Source organism: Astatotilapia calliptera, chromosome 9 (assembly GCF_900246225.1).
Source record: "Astatotilapia calliptera chromosome 9, fAstCal1.2, whole genome shotgun sequence".
NCBI lineage: Eukaryota > Metazoa > Chordata > Actinopteri > Cichliformes > Cichlidae > Astatotilapia > Astatotilapia calliptera.
The window spans coordinates 25,894,052-25,907,814 of NC_039310.1; positions in this window are offsets into that span (position 1 = coordinate 25,894,052).

The window sequence follows — 13,763 nt, forward strand, 5'->3', positions numbered from 1 at the left end:
TATCAGAGATTAGCCCATGCTGGGAGTCACCCACATTAAATTATTTCAGTGTGTAGCATCGATGATGATGAATTCTAAAGAAAGACTGTGGCAGGATGGCAGCAGGGGTAATACTCACATATGAAAGATAGTAGAAATGGAGGTCAGAGGCAGATAACCTCGGTGGCTTGGGTAAATGAACCAAGAACTACTAACAGTTTCCTGCTGCGGTTACATATCAGTGTCCAATGTAACTTTTTTTTCAGTGTTGGGCCAGTTGATCAGACTTTTACAGGCCACTTTTAACGAGTATTTTTCTGTTGCTTTTGCAGTTTTGGTAATTCATTTTGAGTAGGGAGTTAGCTTCAGCCCTGTTTTAGGTCTTGAGCTTGTTAACTTAAGGGAAATGTCAAAATCCGACAGTTAATTGTGTGGCGTGTCCAATATAAGCAATACAATATAAGCTGTTTGGTAGAAGAATGCTTACTCGTGTGCTCATTTCCAGTACATAGACAGTTGAATTCACAGATGTAGTTGTGATTGTAACTGGATGAGACACCGTCACTTGCTCTGATGGGACCACAAGGTGTCGAGTCTACTTGCCAGATGTTTTCTTTTTCTTTTTTTAATTAAACCCACTGGACTCTTCACGTATGACTACCAAACACACAGTGTCACATATTAGGTGCAGATTTAATTAACGCAATATTTATGAATTACAATAAAACTCATTAAGAGTTGTGATTTGTATTTTAATGAAAGAAAAATTTATTTATGTTACATTAAGACCTAACCATTTTTTTCATTACATGCTCCATCCATCCTTTCAATTCATAGGTCTACCATAGGTCAAGAGGGAGTGTACGCCCTAAACAGGTCACCTGCCATCTGACACAGGGCTAACACAGAGAAATGGACAATCATTCATACTCTCAGTCACATATATGGCCAATTTAGAATTAACCACACGAACAACATATCTTTAGACTGTGGGAAGAAACCAGAGTACCCAAAGACAACTGATGCAAACATGGTGAGAACATGTAAACTCCACACAGAGCCAGATAGTGGAGTCAAACACAGGACCTTCTTGCTGTAAGGCAACAACACTTACCACCACACCACTGTGCTGCTGAATCTTACATATACCATCAATGATTTACATACATTATTTGCATCATTTGAGTATTGTTGTTTGCATGTTTAGCAGTCCAAGAGAGTTCTAATTGTGCAAAAAAGTATTTTCGGAGACATATAACTGTGGATTCTCCTGTAAGAGTTGAAACCTTGTAATGAGGTCTTTGCTACAATAGAATTAGTTTCCTTTTCTTGCAGTTACTTTTATCTGGGCCATTGCATGTGCAAATACATCACACAACACTTTTCTTAGTGGATGAGCTTTTTTAATTTAAAAAAGAAAAAAGAAAGTGGACCCTTATTCCAATGTCACTATCATAACTGCATGAAATGGTCAATAGCTTACAGTGTATGACCTGACAAAAACAATTCCAATCACAAAAAAATAAAATAAAATAAAAATCTGCTTGCTTGGCAGAATCTGTAGACTGTGCATCATACGTCCTTTAACATAATGGAAAGAAAATGTTTCTGGAGTATAAAGTAGACTTTTGTCTGTCAATGTGATTGTTAATTTTCCCAGCACTGACAGAATTAAAAGGCAAGTAACTTGTCGCCCAATGCCAGCGATATTGAGCTTTTGATGTCTTTGTTAGTAATAATAAAAAAAACTGATGGGCTCAGCATAAACAATTGTTGTTGGTGATGAAACAGTTCTGACAATCATGAAAGAATTACCAGTGTGGATTTATATGTCCTTTGGGGATTATATGGAATCAACACAGCTGCAGTGAAGGAGGTGTTAACAGAAGCAGATGTTATTTGTTTTAATACTTAGTGAGGAGGGGGTGTTTCTGCTGCAGGCATCTTTGCTTCACACTACACAGCCTTTACATGTCGATTAATAAAACTTCTTGGTAAACAAACATATTTGAGATGCAGATTTTAAATATAGGCGTTCATTTACATATACTAATCACTTATAAATCTCAGTCTGTGTATTTATTTTTAAGATGTTCTGGTGAGTTATATTTTCAGGTGTGTGCTGAGTCGGTCAGTTTGTATTAAAACTCAAAATAAAAAAGTGAACCCTTATCCCTTACGTGCATCAAAAACCGTATCATAGTAAGGACAATATGTCTGCACACATTTTGTGTGCACATAAATACTGCTAGATTTTCATCTAGGGTATTTTATGCTAGCTAAAAACAAGATATCATTAGATTGATAGTGCACAAGCAAACACAATACATTACTGAGACCTTGGTTGTACACATTTGCATTCATAATCTGTCCATGTGTGTCACTTGGTCCTGAAACGAATACACTTCTCCAGCTTGGGTACATCTCATCTCCATGAATATAAAGGTGACCAGATTACTCGTGTTCTGATTACTTCAAGAGATAACATATGCATTAAAGGAGCATTTCTGAAACTTTCAGCAAGGTCAAACTTTAAATATAGAGCATGTAGCAGGTTTGTAAAATTGCACCTGTAGTTTAATATCTAACAAGCAATTTGATGTGGTTAGAGATAACTGGGACATGATGTATAGCATATGCCAAGTCACATCATTTGACTTATTTGTTGCACCACATTTATATCCTGTTTCCAATAAATCTTATATTGGCACAGCCTTATCGTACTCAACCTGAAACACACATACTTTTATTGAAAGAGACACTTGAAGCAGCATCACATGAGTGGAAAATACGACCCTGTCGTGCTTGTAAACAGTAAATGAGTAAAACCCACTCTGCACCTCATTCTGCGGAGATTCAGGTGGGGTGGGGGACTTTGCTCTTTAAGAAATGCTGATCCGGTTGTACTATTGGCAGGTGCTGAGCCAGGAGAGGTCTGTGGGTCTGACACATTAAGGTCATATTACCTTCCTCAGCCTGTGTGATTGAGCTGAGTGCTAAAGATAGCACTTTGCCAATACAAAAACCCAACTTTTGCCATGTTGATGATTAAAAATGCATGAATCTTTAATGTTAAACATGAAAAAGGACAATGACTTGATATAGGTTGGAGACATTTGGCTTGAAAACCAAAATCATTTAGCGACCTGCTAGTCTGTCAGTGTTTTAACTTTGATTAAATACATCTGTACTTTGCTGAAATCAAAGCCAAATTACTTATTTAATTTTGACATTCCTGAAACAAATGTTGTGATTGTTAAATATTCCCATTAACTTTGGATAGACAATATCTTATTGAAGTGTCAGGCCAAAATTCAATATGTCTTCTTGGCATATAAATAATGCATCACAGGCTCTTAGGGTAAAAAGGAGAGGAGGTTATAAATATGAAACATATGAGTTGTATCGACAAAGCCCAGCCAAGTTGGCACCCGTCACCAGCAGGAGAGCTTCCCATGAAACAACAGACAAGTGTCCTCTATCATCACTGCCCTTGATTGTACCTCTGGAGGTCACAGTAGTATGTATATTTCGTGAAGGTGAAATCTGCTCATGCTGGGCTTGTTGAAATCCCTGTCAAATATTTTGATTCTGTCTGTCTCCCCCTCCACACACACACACACTCACAAATATATACATAAATAAGTAAAATTCCTTAGCCCTTTCAGTTGTTTTCTCAACAACCGCTATCGCAGAATGTCTAAGTAATAAAATGCATTCTCCTGACAGCTTTATTCTGTGTCTATTCTAATTTTGTTAAAAAAAAAAACTGCCTGAAGGAGTGTACTGTTTCTTTCTTATCCTGACATTCAAACACTAGGTTCAATATTTTATTAATTGGAAAGGGAATAGGACTCCATTTGAATTCAAGGAGCTGCCAAAGTTTTGAGCTGCCTTCAAGAGATAATTGTTACCTGAATCAATGATATTTTGTTGCTCAGCCCACGCAATTCCAGTCACAGAAGCAAAGATTCAGTCACTCATGGGGCTACATGTAAAGACAGATTGATAGTTCACAAACCAACTTGAGTTATGGAGCTTTGTGCCTTCTGGGTTGGGCCAAAACAGAAAAAAACCAACTCTCTCTTCTATGAAACAAAAAATGTTGATAGTAGCATTGTAAATTGCTGAAACGCCATCGTATTTTGGTGCATTTCAGTAAATTTTAAAGAATACATAATAGAAAAAGCAGTTGTAACAATTGAGCACCCAGCTAAGGCTGAAATGGTGAAATGAACGTGTTACTGCAGTCAGGTTTAGAGGTATGAATCCACCTATGAGCTTCTGAAAATAAAATACTTTCTACACTAATTGTACAACAGAGCTGAACAGAGCACAATCCATCTACAATACCGCATACTGTGTCGGAACAGCAGTATGTCTTCAAGGTGCAGCTTCAGACTAAAGATAGACTGCTACTCGTAGAGACAGAGATGCATTAATTAGCCTATTATAATGACTGAACACATATGGAAACATAACAGCTGAACAACTGAACAATTCAGGCTCTTTCAGTTAATCCAGCTGAAGGACCAATGAGCTTATGCCATGGTGAGACATCAATCATGCAACATCTCTTCACCATTCACAAGAATAGCTCCTCCTCCTCCTGGATTTTGGTGAATTGTGAATAATTTGTTCTGCATATGACTTTTTCTCAGCCTCTCTGACTTCTCAGTAGATTTTAATTATCAGCCGACTAATGCCAAGAACAGTCGTAACTTTCTTTATGACTTCACACATTGCAATAATCTGTGAATTGTGTTGACTCATGAGGGGGGAGGTGATCTACTACTGTACATCACCATGTCATATAACATTAACATGAGGCTAATTGCATACATATCCTGGCTTAATAGTTGTGGCTTGGGTCTAAGAAAAACATCTTAAATGTCAAAATTTTCCAATTTTAAGAGGTGGTGGGAGTCGGTTTAGGCCATGACAACTGCATGAAGTATTTGCAGTGTGTCCACTACGCTACTAGGCTATTTAGATCACAAAGCTTACTACTTGAGATTTTAGTCAGGATATATGAAAATTATGGATCCTTAACTGTGCTGACGGAAAATGGAAAAGGATTATTTTTCTGTTTCATATTGCGGAAATGATCATAATTTTTCAATGTTTACATCAGTAATTGGGTTGAACTTTTAGTTTTAATGAACTGAAATGCAGTATGTAAGTGTAAAAGTTTAAAAGACACATTTATGTTGACAGCAGTGTATCCTTACAAGGGGCTATGTCTGTTGCTATATCTCTTTCGTAGTTAAATGCAATGGGATATTTATATGGTTTGAGGCTGTGTGGATGTTTATATGGCCTTTTACCAAATGATCTGGCAGATTGCTGTGCTTATTCTTACTCTTTCAAGTTTTTATGTTTTTATTACATACATTAGATGACAATGACTTGGCGAAGATTATGCTTATGATCGTGGCTTGGTTCCAGTTGTTTTACATTCTGAAACCAGTGATAATTTGTTTGGGTTAGATATTTGTTTAAGGCTGGGAAAATGCTGTGGTATGGGTTAAAAAGAAAACTTTGTTAGGGTTTGCAAACCTTTGACATGAGTATTTTAATTATGAAATAAACCATTAACTCTTTAAAATAACCCTTTGATCCATACATGATGACTTCTTTCCTGTGTAGAGGTTTTTTGCAACTGAGTAACATTAACTGCTTTATCTACAGCAGTGGTTCTCAAACTTTTCACAATGAGTACCACCTCATAAAATATATGGCTCTTGAAGTACCACCCTTATGACCGATGTTAAAGTACAGTAGTATAGGCCTATTTAACACCACATACAGTTTACACAAGACAATTTTATTTCTTATATGAATGTTATTTATTTTAACTGTCATAAAGTGATATTAATAACAACTGTACTGCATTAAAACATTCACAGCACGTGGGATATCCAATCTTTAAGTGATGACCTGATGAATCCTGCTTCTGGGTCCAAACTACTCTGCATTTATTAAGGCTGTTGTGTTTTTAGCAGGTGTTAATGTTTTAAAACATTATTCATTTTAAAGCTCAGTTTCTAAAATCAGAATCAGAATCAGAATCAGAATGGGTTTATTGCCAGATGTTGAGGTTTACAACATTAGGAATTTGCTGCGGTGCTTCAGTGCAAACAATAAAAATTAAAGTGCTATGTAGAAAGAAAGATATGTGCATGAGATATACATGAGATATATACATGAGAATAAGAATTAAGAGTGCTACGTAGAAAGATATATACATGAGTGCAGGTGGTGATCAGTGCCAGACATGAAATGATGCAGTGACACAGCGTAGTGTCATGTGTTAGTGGCGGGGACAGTCATGTGGTTATTGTTCATGTGTCCAACAGCAGAGGGGAAGAAACTGTTCTTGTGGCGAGAGGTTCTGGTGCGAATGGACCGGAGCCTCCTGCCTGAGGGGAGCAGGTCAAACAGACTGTGTCCAGGGTGAGAAGGGTCAGCTGAGATCCGGGCTGCACGCCGCAGTGTCCTGGAGGTGTACAGGTCCTGCAGAGATGGGAGTCTGCAGCCAATCACCTTCTCAGCAGAGCGCACAACACGCTGCAGTCTCTGTTTGTCCCTGATAGTGGCTCCAGCGTACCACACGGTGATGGAGGCGGTGAGGATGGACTCGATGATTGCAGTGTAGAATTGCATCATCGTCCGTGTTGGCAGGTTGAATTTCTTCAGCTGCCTCAGGAAGTACATCCTCTGCTGGGCTTTCTTGATGACGGAGGTGATGGTGGGCTCCCACTTCAGGTCCTGGGTGATGGTGGTACCCAGGAAGCGGAATGAGTCCACAGAGGTGATGGGGGTGTCAGTCAGGATGATGGGGGGGAGTGGGGCTGTGTGCTTCCTGAAGTCCACAATAATCTCCACTGTCTTCTGGGCATTCAGCACCAGGTTGTTGTGGCTGCACCAGGACACCAGACGTTCAACCTCCCTCCTGTAGGCAGACTCATCCCCGTCAGAGATGAGCCCAATGACGGTGGTGTCATCTGCGAACTTGATTAGCTTGACAGACTGGTGGGTGGAGGTGCAGCAGTTGGTGTACAGGGAGAAGAGCAGAGGAGAAAGAACACAGCCCTGAGGGGAGCCGGTGCTGATGGTCCGGGAGTCTGAGACATTCTTCCCCAGCCTCACGTGCTGCTTCCTGTCCGTCAGGAAGTCAGTGATCCACCGGCAGATGGGATCAGGCACATTCATCTGGGAAAGCTTGCCTCGGAGATGGTCTGGAAGGATGGTGTTGAAGGCAGAGCTGAAGTCCACAAACAGGATCCTGGCGTAGGTTCCTGGGGAGTCCAGATGCTGCAGGATGAAGTGTAGGGCCATGTTGATGGCGTCGTCTACAGACCTGTTGGCTCTATATGCAAACTGCAGGGGGTCCAGGAGGGGGGCCGTGAGGGTCTTGAGATGGGAGAGAACTAGGCGCTCAAATGACTTCATGACCACAGATGTCAGAGCCACGGGTCTGTAGTCATTTAGTCCAGTGATCCTAGGTTTCTTGGGGACAGGGATTATGGTAGAGGACTTGAAGCAGGCAGGCACATGACATGTCTGCAGTGAGGAGTTGAAAATGCCAGAAAACACTGGGGCCAGCTCGTTTGCACAGTGTCTGAGGGTGGCAGGAGACACGCCGTCTGGGCCGGGAGCTTTCCGAGCATTCAGACTCTTAAACTGCTTCCCCACATCTGCTTCATGAATATGAAGAGTTGTGGTCGGAGGAGGTGGTGTGAAATCCTCTTTTGTGTGGGGTGAGGAGGGGGGTGTTGTAGGTGAACAGTTTGAAGGTGGTGATGGCTCTATGGAGGGGGGAGAGGTGGGGGAATGAGTGTCCAAAGTGCCTCTATTGTTGGGGTCGTTGGAGGTGTGAAGGCTGCCTGATGGCTCGTCAAAACGGCAGTAGAAGTCGTTGAGGGTGTTGGCCAAGAGCAAGTCGTCAGTGGAGTGGGGGGTTTTAGGCTTGTAGTTTGTAATATTCCTAAAACCTTTCCACACAGAGGCCGAGTCATTCTCTGAGATCTGCTGCTGCATCTTCTCAGAGTGCTGATGTTTGGCAATGTCCACTTCCTTAGTGAACTTGTACTTGGCCTCTCTGTAGCAGTCCCTGTCTCCGCTTCTGAACGCCTTACTCTTTTCCAGCCACAGCTTTTTGAGTTTAGGGGTAAACCAGGGTTTGTCATTGTTATAACTCACCCTGGTGCTTGATGGCACAATGCTGTCCTCACAGAAGTGGATATAGGAGGTGACAGTGTCCGTAAACTCGTCCAAGCTGTTAGAAGCAGCCTTCAATGTGTCCCAGTCTGTGGTCTCCAAACACGTGCGAAGCTCCTCCACAGCCTCGTTGCTCCACAGTTTTTTGGTCCTCACGACATTTGGTCCTCACGACAAACCTTACATTGGCATCCGGGTGATAGTTCCCGACTAAACGACGGTATCGCCTGCGCCCCCACCGATTCTCCCAGGAGCCTCCGACTCAACGATGGTGGCTGGGATCGCGGCACCGCGGAAAAGGGCCATGTTTTTACCATTAGCGTGACAGCGCCGTGGTGCCTTTGCAGTTTTAAGGCCTAGGCAAACTAACCTGCCAGCACTCTGTAGTGGCCGCGACCACTGGCGATAAGGAAAGGCTGCTCTTCATTGAGGACTCGCGCACGAAGAGACGTTTTCTGGTTTACTCCGGCTCCCAGAAGAACCTCGGGAACTCTCGTGTCGTCTTTGCATACCTCAACAATGGTATATTAATTAATCTTTGAAAAAATTGGAGATTTCCCACGTACTACCAGAGAGAGCCCAAGTACCACTAGTGGTACGCTTACCACTTGAGAAAGACTGATCTACAGAATGTTATTGTGTCATACAAGACAGATCCACAAATGTTTGAAGTTCTCAATGCATATGCCTTTTGCATAGGATAGTCTACCAAAGTAATAAATGACTAAAATTATACTGTTTAAAACAAGGAGGGGAAAAAGCTGGCTGAAGTGTGTACCTATCTGCTTACTTTGCAAATTCCTGCTGAGTTAGTGTTCACCTCTCTCTCCTCCTATCTCCTTTACATAATCCTTTAACCGTGTTTCTCTTATTTTTAGCAGACACATCATGGGTTTTTGAGGATGCCAGTTTTCCCATCTCTGACACCCTGCTGTCTCGCTTTTGTCACTTTCCTGCCATTCCCAATTTTGTCATTACACCCTCCTGCTGCTCAGTTGCCACCCTCAAGCTCCTTTCTTGACATCATCATGGTGCTCATATGGCACACACGAAGAAAAACCAACACACACACACACACACGAGAGTGTGCATTTATATCTTGAAATGTCCTAACTAAATATTCAGGCCTTTTAGCTGTATTTAAATAAGTGGACTTAAGGATTAGGCATGTTTGGTATATTAACAGAATCAGAGCAGGACAAAAGCATATAAGAGGCTTTTATTCTCCCCCTCTCCCTTCTTTTATAATTCTTATTCGTCAGGAACCTGGAGGTCAAAGCCGCGAAGAGACCAGCTATGAGTCGAGTCTTTTAGTGAGTGGATAAAAAATGTGCAAGGATAGTTAATTCGCTAGTACAAAATAGAAGAATAATGACAGATAAATACTGTTCATGGCAGGAATTTTAAGTAAAGCAAACAAAAATACTGAAGTAATTGCTTGACAGACAGGCCTAGAGAAACTTTTTGGAAATTGGACAATTGGTAGTTGTACTGTAACTCATCTCTATATGTTACTCTTGTACTAAAATCCTGAATAAGATCCCATCTAGTATTTTTTATAAAAATAAATACATTTGATCTACTTAGCTCATCAGTAAAATAAATGGTCGAGTTGACCATTACTTGGTCTGCACTTGCCAGTCTCCGGGACCAAGAATTTTAAGTACTTCTGAAAGTTTTTTTCCTAACTACTTCATTCACCTCTCAACTATATCTTTTGAGAGACAGCAGGTAGATGCTTGAATACCCCAGGGAACTTTTCTTCAGAAACAGAACAACAGAAATGTCAGTTCATAGACTCTGGGCTTTGTGGCTAAACAAAATCAAAGCTTTGAATTTTGTTTTCTTCTTTTTTGCTAACCTTGGGATAAACACCTGGGCAGATTTCTTTCAAGATCATAGGACTGTTCTGTTTCTGGTCTGGCTTTCTTTGCAGTGATTGCCACAAATATGTATTGCCGTGAACTGGATTATGAAAAGGCGCTAGTTAGTAAGAAGAGAAGAAACTGCTGTATTGCGGGATGTCTGTGTTGAGCTTTGGGCAACCCATGGAGCATTTTATCTGGCTGTGCAACCTGGCCGGATGGCATTCTCTTGGCATACCATCCTTGTGGCTGGCCACTTGGCTTGTGGCCCAGGGATATTTGGCCTGCTGCGCATAGCAGAATCACCCCACCCCCCTAATTCCCATCTTTACCTCTCTCTCACTCTCTCTCCCTCTCCTTGCTCTCTCTGGCCACTTGCCTAAGGACAACTGCAGTGCTTTGTGTGGCCTAGCGGGTCTCTTTATACTGGCTTTGTGGCCATGGCTGGTGGGAACACAGTGCCATGATAGCTACAGACAGCCACGCAATTATACAACATAGCCAGTCAGTGCAAGGTGGTTTTGCATTGCATGAGGGCCCATCAGCTGTGACTTACCAAGGCACTGGTGTAATTCAGTTATAGGGATGGCCTTGGGTAGTGCAGAATTAGGGGACATACAACAGCTTATTATCCACCTCTCTGACTGTCTATCAAACTGATAGCTCACTCTTAGTGGCATCTCATTGACATTGTATTAAATGTCCTGTGTCTGCCCTGCTTAATTGAACACAGAATTACCCTATTTGGACACGCTTAGCAGAATGGAGCTTAACGAACGTAGAAAATAAAAGATGAGATCCGAGCTGACCTCTGGAACACACTCCATACAACAAAAGCTTGGGGCTGCAATCACAGAGATTGTCTAAAGAAGGAGGAATATACATTTTGTAGTCTGTCATGTGCTGGCACTGCACAATACATAAACTTGATGATCATTCATATGTTCTATGATCAAGATTTTGTTACATTACAAAGGTGTAAGATGGTTTGAAGAAGAAGTACAGTAAGGATCCTAAATGTTATAAACTTATGTAATTTATGTAGCTTTTATTTAGGTTTTTTTTAATGGGTTAAAGATGGGTTAGTAAAGGCTTTTCTAGGCAGATTCAGAGAGGTCGCATGGACTGATATCTCGTAAATTCTTCACTGATGGAGGGTATCTGTCTCTTCTGTGTTTGCACTGTAAGAGGGGTCAAAGTAAGGACAAGTCAAAATCAAGAAATGTAATCATCTCTACAAAGGGTATATGGTATGGGGAGCGTTTCATCTGTGTATCCTGAAATAAAATGTCGATGATCATAAACATTGATGGTGCAACTGTTATACCGCACCTAATGAAAAGGCCTCCCGAACTATTGCTGCAATTTCAGCACCTTGTGTTGCATGGCCACTGTTTTATCATTGTTTGAAGCACTGAAACTCTCTCTTAATGAAGCGTGAATTCACGGAGGTGTAAGTTCAATCGCTGCATGGCAGAGACCTAAATGGAGAAACGGTCCTATGAATGCATAGGTTTTCAAATGTGCAAAATCTATTTGTGGTCCTCATATAGATAGAAATGTATCACATCTGATAACTGCAATACTTACAAAGTCATAAGGTGGGTAATTATTTACCTTCTTGCCAAATTTGCACTAGTATAATGTGCAGAGGGACTTTCTAGGTTACCATAAAAATTAGAAACACCGGAAACAGCTAGGTTGTTTCATTTGCAGAAAAAGACTGTTTACTATTGTATGGGAGGATATCCGTAGGATTACTTCTTAGGATGACATATGTGGCAGAGATCCAAGAGGCCCAAGGCCCTGACATGATTTACACCTACTGGCCAAAGAAGTGAAATGCACTCCATGAGCATCTGGCAGCACAAATGGACCTGTTGCTGATGGATGAGATGCTGCCCGAATGGCTATCTGTAGATTGGACAGTCCTGATCCTCAAGCATCACCAGAAGGGACTCGTTCCACCCAACTATGGTCAATAACCTTTCTCCGCAAGGACTGCACTACCAGAAGGCTACATTGAGGGCTTTGAGGATATATACAGCTGGGAACCATGAAGAGGCCACTATAGGAAAGCCGCAACCACCAAATTTGATCACATGCTTAGTGAATACCTTAGGCAGCAGAAGCCCGAGCAAGAAGAGGAACCATGATGGAAGGACAGGCTCCTCCACAGCAGCATTCAAATGCTAATTTTGAATTTGATGGCAGCAAATCGCTTGCCATATGATTTGATGAACATGGCATAGAAAAATTGTTAATAAATTGTTGTTATTTTATGACACATAAAAGCTATATGTGTATAGGTATATTAAGGTTTTAGAGCAGCATGCTTCAATCCATACTGTGCTCTTCATAAACACGTTTATTCCAGCAAGCTAACACCAAGCTACATGCTACATTACCAGCAACGTGCCACCCAGTTAAAACAAGAGGATTATTTCAAATTCTTGTGGACTTTTTGCTCAACCATCAATGATTTCTCTAAAAAAAATTATCGTGTATAGACTGGACATAAATAATTATTGCTGTGAAATTTCAGCTTCATATATAAAAATACTGTCTGTTGACCCTTTTTTCCCCCACACTTTTTCCACACTTCCACACAGTTTTTGTTCTGTTTGGGTTTGATTATGTAAGGATATTTTTGCTTTTGTAGTAAAACTTGACATACACTGTTAAAAAATGTTAAAAACAATAATATTTTGGCAGCTGGGGCGCCAGAAAAGAACCATGAAATAACAGACTTTTACCATCACATACAAATGCTGCATACATTATGTAGTTACTTGTGTAAAAACTATGAAATAAACTGTATTTGTGTTTGATTATATTATTAGTTAATCATGACTGGAATTGCAGAAAAATCCACTAATCCACACATTAAGAAAATGTCAAAATACTTGCCAATAATTGTCAATACTCATCAAACTAGTAACTAGGTTTCAAAATACATTGATCTAATGATGGTTTTTGATTATACCATGTCCAAATGTTAATCCATAACATTTTCAAGGAAATTACAGGTAGTTTTTCAAAATAATTTGAGAGAAAATGATCCAGAAGACAAAGGAAACTGGAGCAGCTAGCTTTAATCAAGTACAAATGAGAAAACACTTGTCCCGGTTATTGTTAAAAGAGAACATGTGATGCCAGCATCAAATGGCATGTATTTATTAAAAACTACATAACTATAACTAAGAATAGCCCCAACTTGTAATATTTTGTTTTTGTGTGAATGTTACGTAGATATAAGCTTTAATGAACTGTAAATGATTCATTTTGTTCCATTTTATATAGCAACCCAACTTTGTCCCAAGTACAGCTACAGTATATTGCTTATGCTGAACAGGCTACAGGACAGGCAAGTGCAGCCTATTAAGTTTAAAATGTATATAGACTCAGAACAACTCCCTTTGTGTGTTTTGCATTTTGGAAGATGCCCTGTTTACAAAATATTGGAGCTGCTTTAGCTTAGTGTACAGCTCATATGACATCAGAAGACTTCTTGCTGCTCCCCAGTCCTTGTTGAAAGATCTCTAGTGCCCTCTGGTGCTTGTGTGCTATCCTTGCAAACTTAATCTTATAACCCAAATGCCAGACTGAAACACTATAGGTGTGAAACAAATGCACTGAATCAAGTTTTTTTATGTAGTTGTGTTGACGTTGTAACTTTGATTGTTCAAATTAGTA